Source organism: Podarcis pityusensis, assembly GCF_964106645.2.
Source record: "Podarcis pityusensis genome assembly, chromosome: 4".
Lineage (NCBI taxonomy): Eukaryota > Metazoa > Chordata > Lepidosauria > Squamata > Lacertidae > Podarcis > Podarcis pityusensis.
This window is the reverse complement of record NC_138027.1, coordinates 33,487,243-33,496,932: the sequence shown is the minus strand read 5'-3', so window position 1 is coordinate 33,496,932 and position 9,690 is coordinate 33,487,243.

Genomic DNA, 9,690 nt, shown 5'->3' with positions numbered 1-9,690 from the left:
CATAATTCACTCCACATCCTAATATTATAACTTTGCTGACTTACTTTCCTTTCTCCCGTTCTAAACATTTAGGTACATTCCCTGTAACTTTTGTTTAATGCTGCCAGCTGGGGTTGAATGGATCTTTCAGTTTTTCCAATCTTAAATTCAGCTTCCCACATTTCCAAACAATTTGAGATTATTATATATTTTTTTAAAAATCCTCATGAAAAAATTATTTTTATAATAATGTACACATTTTTGCGTACACATTTTGCACGCAAAATACACATTTTTGTATTCTCCTCTAATACACATTTTTGTATGCTATTTTGACTAATATATATGCTTTCGTGCACATTCTCTCTTTGTACATGCATCTTTGTAAACACTGGTTGTAGCACTGCATCTCAAAATTCAGATAAATGCAGATAAATGCAGATTTTGAAGGCTAGCTATGTTTTGGTTCATATGCTATTTCAGAAAGTGAGGATTTGATAGATTTGGCTTAAATGAATACTGTATCATTTTTTTCCTCCATTCCTGCTTCCAGCTAAAGCCAAGAGCAGATGTCATATACTTGACAAAATCCATTCGAGATCATAGGAGCAGCTCTGCTGACTCTGACCAAAGTCTTACATAGTTCAGCATTCTGCTCCCCCATTGACCAACCAGATGCTTCTGGGGCGTCCATAAGGAAGACATGAGTGTAATAGCTCTTTCCTGATCATGTATCTCAACAACTGGTATTCTGAGGCATATTGCCTCTAATACTGAAGGCAGTAGTCACTGATAACCGTAGCCTTCTTGAAGTTGTCTCATTGAAAGCTGTCTTGGTCTCAGACTGATACTTCCCTGCCCATCACTTGGGAGGACTACTTTAAACGGTTCCTAAAAGCAACAGAGGGGAAGCCACTCATATGCAGCAACTCACTTAGTTTAGATTCCTTCTGACCTCCTCCTGTACATTATCAATGTGAAAATCCCTACTATCTGCTTGTGTTGCAAAGGGACACAAGATAACCTAAAGGCAAGGCAATCCCTGATGTTGATTCACAAAATGGCAGGTTACTAGCTTCTCCTCCCTGTCCTATATAATTCAAAATATATGCAGCTAATTTCTAAAGAAAACTTGGGGACTGACTCAGTGCATGACCTCCAAGGACATTTGTGCATGTGTTCGCATGAAATTAAACAGGATGTTGAAGCGACTTGACGATTTCCGTATAAATACGTTTGGGGAAAATGGTTATAATTCATGACATCCATCAATCTTCTCCACCCTAGTCAGTGGTAATTAAGAGCTATGACTCAAGTACAGGCAGAACTCGGGAGCTGTAGAGGGACTCTGCCAGGAGCAACTTAAACTACCTTACACATTAAAAAAAAGGAATATTGCAGGGCAAATATATAGGTGAAAAGAATTAGTCATCTGCTGAGTCATTCAATCATTACATGGATAGTTTTGAACCACATATTAATACCTGTTTTAAAATTATGGTTCAGCTTTTAGTTGGACTATTGTTTAGTACTGCAATATATATAGAGAGAGAGAGGAGAGGAAAAATGCTATATGGTTCCTTTGACTCAGGAAAGTGAACTGCAATGAAGGTTGCAATCCTGCCCACACATACTTAGGGTGCCTTGAGACTTGTCAGTATTTTGCAGGATGGATACAAGCACACACCAGAACGTTAGGTTTGGGCACAACATATCCACTTGAAAACCAAACCAAACATACTTTTTGTGGTTTGGGAGGTGATTATAAAGTGTTGGATGAATGAACGATTAATGGGAAGATGTATAAACACCCCAAAAGCAAATCAGGATGGAAGGAGGATAAATGCTCAGTGTCCTATAACTGCCCCACAAGCAAATTGCTCAGATATATTCTAACCATTGTGTGAGTTTTGTGCAAATAAACTAGGATGAATACTGAAGAAGTAGGCCATCTGTCTTAGTTGCAGGGAGTCTCACATTTGAATAAATAGGGATGCCCTTCTGATGACCTGCTTCATGATTTGTGCTGATTTGGTATATCGTTACCTGCTTCCAGAGAGTTTAAGGCTGCACTCCTGTGCCTATTTATCTGCCAACTCAATGGCAATTACTTTGAAGTAGACAGATACAGGATTTTGTTGTGAATCCCTCAAAGAGTCAGTATAAATGGTGAAACTATTGGATTGGTATGCCTGATCTGTGTGATTCACCATCCAGCATTATTATCAGACATCACATGAGAGTTGTCAACTGCCAACAGGAGAAAGCACGATGTCACCTATTGATCCCAGGCGAGTACCAGAGTGACCAAGTGTGCTGGATGTGAAATTTCAGTCCTGGAACTGCAGTTGCACATGCCGTGCATTCACTGAAAACTACAGATGACTGATATTGGAGGTCATGTTTGCAATGATGATCACCTGTCCTGAAATGCTATTTCTAGACCTGCAATAAAAATCATTTACATGTAATCAGCAGAACAGCGGACAGCCAAGAGAACCATTGAACAGACACCCTATCTTGGTGATATTTTCTCTGGCTGATTAAACAGAACTCATTAGCAGGCCTAAAAATACCCAGAAACCCATTATATTCAATGTGAAACAAAAGGCATTCGCCAGTAGCAAGCTTCTCAATCAATACACAATTGACCAGTACCAGATCTGTACTCAGCATGTTCAAAGCATTTGGAATGCAACCAATGTTGCATATAAGATATCACACCCTTGCTAATTGATCCAGAATAAGCACCAATGCTGGATTCTATAGCCATAATCTCTGACGTAGATCAGAATCCCCATTCAACCTATATCAACATGCTTTGAAAGCCTAAAGAAACTGAAGAATACTAAACACACCACAAGGCTTCAAGAAAATTGTCCCTATAAGCCTGGAACTTCCAGCTGCTCTGTGAGTGTAAAACCATGTTTATGAAAAGAGTTTCCCACAAAAAAGAAAAAGTCATTTGAAGCACTGCTTCTAGGGGGAAGGGGATTTTGTAAATGTTTCCCTAACTTGAAAGTACATTGTTTCCTTTTCTTTGCAAACAGTACACAGCAGGCATGCAAACATATGAACAGCCTGCCAGACCAGGCTAAGGACCCATCTAGTCCAGCATCCTGTTCTCGCGGTGGCCAATCTGGTGCCTGTGGAAAACCTGCAAGCAGGGCTTAAGTGCAACAGCAATCTCCCCTCCTGTGATTCTCAGTAATTAGCACTCAGAAGCATACTTCCTCTGATAGTCGTGGTACTGCCAGCAACCATACCTTCTTCTCCAGTAGTGGATGGCATGGTGGGGCTAGTGGTGCTCACTTGACCTCCAGTTGGTTGCATTGCTGCTCACTGGGAGGTAGAGGGTGAGGAGATGCCAAGGCTGCTGCGGTGGAAACACACTGTCTGGAATGCCCAGTATGCTCCGCTGCTGCATTTGCACCACACCAGCATTGCCATGGCCTCACCCCTCTAGTTCCTTGGTATGCAGCAGCAATGCAACTGACCTGATTTCAGGTGAGCACTGCTCCCCCACCATGACATCCACTATGGCTCTCCCCTATATATAGCTTATTTATTTATAGGTAGAAATGTATATGTCTGTCTAAATAGTGTTGTGAGTTTGTGGAGGGGCTTAGGCTGTATGTGTGAGTCCCTTCTAATTCCTAGCTCCAGCAAGGGTTAAAATCTAATGGAGGATTCAGTTGTTGGAATAGCCAGGCTGGCTTCTTGGTGAGTTAATGGTAACAAAGGAAGTGGTTTTGTGCCAGAGGGCAAATGGCTGTTGGTGAGAAGAACAAGGGTCAAGAGGTGAGAGAGCGAGAGAGCGAGAGCTGGGCTAGAAACAGGCTGAGACAGCAGCCTGAAAGGGAGATTCATGCTTTATTTCTGCTTGAATCCAACACTCTGGCTTTGGGAGAAGCAAGGCCTTATTGTGGTGTTAATGTTGTGAACCCCTCCATCATAGGCTTAGGTTGTATGTATGTATAAATAAACTATACAGTGGTACCTCAGTTTTCAAACGTAATCCATTCCAGAAGACAATTCAAAAAACGTTCGAAAACCAAAAACTCAATAGCTGACAGCTAGGCCTCAGGATCTTGCACTCAGCGGAAGCCATGTGGCATGTTCGACTTCTGAGGCGTGTTCAAAAACCGAACCATTTACTTCCAGGCTTATGGTGTTTGAAAACCGAAATGTTCATCAACTGAGACGTTTGAAGCATTTGGCAACCCTGGAATCTTGGACCACTTGGAGGTTAGGGTGGCATGCAGATAAATGTGTCTGTGTGTGATTTCAATAAAACATAACAAAATGTAACGGTAATAACAAACTGCCAAAACAAAAGTGAAAGGGTTATCTGAACATACAGTATCAGGACAAATTTCCATGTCAAAGTCAAGTGTAACAGGCCAATATTATCAGATTCCAAGTAACACAAATGGGTTTTTGTTATCCTCTACCTTATTGTTCCAGGACATTGCGTGTTAAGATCACCAGGAGCTTCCCCACAAATAAATACACAATTGACGCAGAAATTAGGTTTAGGTTATTCGTCTAATTTTGGCCACAACTTTATTGATTACAGATTGTGAGTAGTTTGCTTAGGCACTGGTTCTGACTAGCTGCATGTGCACCCTTGCAGGGCAGTGCTGACCACTGGACTCCAGCAGAGGTCAGCAAGGGAAAACATCCTGGGGGAGCATTGATCCAGGTACAATGACCCAAGCTCAACCCAAATGCTCCTAGGGGCTCTTGCATGACCCTAACCCCTGGAAGGGGATCGGAAAAAAGCATGGCGAGCCCCTGGATTCCTTTAACGGAATACGCTAGCGTAGGAGGGGCGGGCACAGCCTAACCACATTCCTTCCACCACCACTGAACCAATGCCTAACCGCCAAACCTTACAAAGTTGTGACGATTTGCTACGCAGTAGGTGAGACCTAAGTGGCACCAGCCAATCAGCCACTTGGTAAAATTCCTACCGGGCCCCTGTCCCAAAAACAAATGACCCATGATGGCATAGCAAGCAAGACCCTAAATATAGGGAGGGTGGGTGATTCAGTGCACATCTGTGATAAGAGGAAGCTCAATGCAGCATGCAGTGGCATATAAAGGTCCCTCAATTAATGCACAAACAATCCCATTGGCCAGATTTTACCCCAGCAACTGAGGGTCCTTCAATCGGGTGTTGTGGCCAGTGTGGTGTAGTGGTTAAGAGCGGTAGTCTCCTAATCTGGGGAACCGGGTTTGCGTCTCCGCTCCTCCACATGCAGCTGCTGGGTGACCTTGGGCCAGTCACACTTCTCTGAAGTCTCTCAGCCCCACTCACCTCACAGAGTTGTGGGGGAGGAAGGGAAAGGAGAATGTTAGCCGCTTTGAGACTCCTTAAAGGGAGTGAAAGGCGGGATATCAAATCCAAACTCTTCTTCTCTTCTTATCTAGTTGCTCCCCACCCACAACAATGAGGTCGGCCTTGATGATCTTACCGCAACGTGTGCTGTCCTTGAGGAGGACACAATTTATAAAGAGACTTCTTTCCTCCATAAGGACTTTATCTTGCTGTCTTCCCTCTCTGGTTCTAACCGCATGTGTGAGCTTAACTATGCATACTATGCCCCAGATTTTAGTTTTCGTTCCCTCATGGATGGTCTTCTCAAGTAGATAAGTTTATATAATTGCCTTTTGGGTCCCAAGGCAGTTTGTAACAATAAAAGTATAATCTTGACACACAAAAACGGAGAACAGTAAAGCCACTATAAAAACAAACACACAGAGAGACACACATTAAAAACTAACAGTGAGCTAAGTTAACATCTAGTTCAAGGCCATTAAAAACCTACAAAATAAAAATATATTTACTGCCTGTTTAAAGACTATCAATGAAGAAGCTGTTTGAAGTTCTCTTAGGCTGTAATTCTAACACTACTCATTTGGATTATGTCCCATTAAATTCAGTAGGATTCACTTCTGAGTATACATCGTAATGCTTGCACCATAAGCATCTGCTAACTGGCTTAAAAAACTTACAACATATCCTTATCCATATCTACTCCATGGTAAATTGAGTTCAGTGGGTCTTACTTTCAGATAAGTGAGCATAGGTTTGCGTCCTTAGAGGTGTCCCATTCCCTCACCAAATTCAAATTGTGCATTTTCCAGGTCTGGTCTATTAGCACCAGCTCTCAGACAAGAAATGGGCATCAACTCTGCACAGAGGCCGAATAATAAGGTGAATCAGAATGAGTTAGGGGCCTTCTCCGCACCTTGAGTCAAAGCACACAATACCAATACTCCCAAATCAGATCAGGATGTGTGGGATTTTTAAGAAGCGAGGCTGCCCAAAATGCTGTTGACAGAGCACTGAGAAGTTCCAGAGTGGTGATAGTCGTTAAAGCAGAGCAGCAGATGATTTTTAAATTTAAGTTAAATGCTTTTAAAATCCTACATCACTCTACTTTAGCAAAAATAAGCATTGTTGACCTTCTTCTTCTTCTTCTTCTTCTTCTTCTTCTTCTTCTTCTTCTTCTTCTTCTTCTTCTTCTGGGGTGGGTTACAACATTAAAAACAATATCAGAAACAATTTAAAACAAGCATATATTGTAAGTCCTATCATGGAAGTCTGTGGTTAGATGACCCAAACAACCTGCAGGAAAGTTTTAAAAATGTACAAGCAAGAATATGCACCACTTTGGCTCCTCATAACTATTTTAATGTAAGAAAGAACAAGAGCAAGGCATTGTCATGCTACTAATTATGGATACAATTTCTCTTTAAAAAGCTGTGCCTGTTTGCCTGAAATTTAGCAGGCTTAATCTATTCTCAGGAGAACCATGTGCTTGTAAATGTGTTCCACTTTGGCCAACAGCAGGGAACATTTCAGCCTTTTAAAAATTCCCACTTACAGAGATTGGGGAACAGAGGGCTTTATTTTATACAGAGGGGCTAGGAAACCAAAGCGCAGAAGTGTAGAGAGCTCAAAATTACACAAAACAACAGATTTTTGTTTTGTTTTTAAAAAACCCACATAGGCAAACCTGAGGGCTTGCGCACACACCTCTAGTTTCACAGCCTCTTCCCAGTCTGCAGGTAGGGGCAAGCTGATCATTTAAATGACTGGTGCAACCAGCTACCTGACTTGCCCATAAATTAACATTTACTGTCAACAGGCAAGCCATGGCAAAGCTAACCGAAATTTTGTTCTTTGTTGCCATCCATCTGTCTTGAGAGACAATGGATTTTCCTAACAGAATAGCATAGTCATAATATCAGTGTTTATATTTCTCAGCACTCATAAAATACATTCAGGTGTGGTGTGGTCTCTTGTGCATGCTTCCCATACATTTTCAGGAATCTTTAAAGTGTCTTGGTTTGAGCCTAGGGTACCCAGATGCAAAAGAGGACAGGTCTACTGCACCTTTAATAGTTGTAGTTACAGATAGGTAGCCGTGTTGGTCTGCCATAGTCAAAACAAAAAAATTCCTTCCAGTAGCACCTTAAAGACCAACTAAGTTAGTTCTTGGTATGAGCTTTCGTGTGCAAGCACACTTCTTCAGATACACTGAAACAGAAGTTGCCAGATCCTTCTATATAGTGAGAAGGTGGGGAGGGGTATTACTCAGAAGGGTGGTGGGAATGGGTGATTGGCAGATAGCTGAGATGAGCCTGTTGACGACTCTTAACGACTGCAATAGGTCTTACAGGAAAAAGCAAGGGGTGAGAAGGTGAGAAATGGCTTTGTCATGTATAATGAGATAAGAATCCAATGTCTTTGTTCAGGCCAGGTCTCTCCATGGTTTTAAGTTTGGTAATGAGTTGTAATTCAGCAGCTTCTCTTTCCAGTCTATTTCTGAAATTCCTTTGTAGTAAAACAGCTACTTTGAGATCTTGTATAGAATGTCCTGGGAGATTGAAGTGTTCTCCTACTGGTTTCTCTGTCTTGTGATTCTTGATGTCAGATTTGTGTCCATTTATTCTTTGGCGTAAGGTTTGGCCTGTTTGTCCAATATAGAGAGCTGAAGGACACTGTTGGCATTTGATGGCATACACAATGTTAGACGATGAGCAATTAAACAGTCCCGAGATGGTATGTGTGATGTTGTTGGGGCCAGTAATGGTGTTGTCCGGGTGTATGTGGCAGCAAAGTTGGCATCTGGGTTTATTACAGGCTCTGGTGCCAGTGTCCGTGTTAGGTCTGGTTGTAGTATTATTGTGGGTTAGGAGTTGTTTAAGATTGGGTGGCTGTCTGTAGGCAATGAAAGGTCTTCCTCCCAGAGCTTGAGAAAGAGAACTGTCATTGTCCAGGAGAGGTTGTAGATCTCTGATGATGCGTTGTACTGTTTTAACTTGGGAGCTGTATGTGATGACTAGAGGTGTTCTGTTATTTTCTTTTTTGGGTCTGTCTTGCAGCAAGTTCTCTCTGGGTATCAGTCTGGCTCTGTTGATCTGTTGTCTAACTTCATCTGCTGGGTATTTTAGTTCTAAAAAGGTTTGCTGTAGATCTCTTAGGTGAGAGTCTCTGTCTGTAGAATTGGAACAGATACGGCTGTAACGTAGTGCCTGGCTATATACAATGGACTGTTTGGTATGTTTGGGATGGTAGCTAGAGGCATGTAGATATGTTTGTCGGTCAGTTGGTTTACGGTATAAGGTGGTGTCTATGCGCCCATCCTGTATTTTTATAGTAGTGTCCAAAAAATGTATTTCTTGTATAGATTGATTCATAGTTAGGTTGATTGTGGGGTGAAAATCATTAAATTTCTGGTGGAAGGTGTCCAGGGTCTGTTGACCATGTGTCCAGATGATAAAAATATCGTCAATGTATCGCAGGTACAAGAGAGGTTTGAGTGGGTAGGAGTTTAGGAAACGTTGTTCTAAATCTGCCATGAAGATGTTGGCATACTGTGGGGCCATGCGGGTGCCCATTGCTGTGCCGCTGATCTGAAGGAACAGGTCACCACCCTTCTGAGTAATACCCCTCCCCACCTTCTCACTATATAGAAGGATCTGGCAACTTCTGTTTCAGTGTATCTGAAGAAGTGTGCTTGCACACGAAAGCTCATACCAAGAACTAACTTAGTTGGTCTTTAAGGTGCTACTGGAAGGAATTTTTTTGCTTTAATAGTTGTGTTGAAGAGGGAATTTCAGCAAGCTTCACTGAAATCCCCTCTTCTCTCTTGCATCTGGCCACTGTACTTGACTCAAATATTTGATCACAGATCAAGCTTTAAAAGGAGATTAGACACATTTACAGAAAACAAGCTTGTTTGTTTATTGTTGTTGTTTCAACCATCATGGTCATATCAACCACTGAAAAAAAGGATTATACATCCTATACAATATATACATAGATACAACATTAAATCATAATATCAACCAAAAAAACTATTTGTATTTGTGTTTCATTCGCAATTAAATCTTTATAGTCCACTATGTTCTCCTCAATGAACATTCTTCTCAAATTTTGGGGAGCAACTGCAAATCTCGCAACTTTGTCACAAATTTGTCAAAACCCGACAACAAATGTGTGATTTTCACTTGGTCATCCACATCAGGTATCTTACATAACAAATCAAGAATAAACTTAGCTCTTGGTTCAGAATACAAAAAGTAAGTGCAGAGAATAAGATACCATACAAGTTTTTCAAGCCCCAAACTGGGATGTGCTCACAGGCGAGCCATGTGACCTGTGACTTACTCTTGCCTTGAAAAAGTGCTTTT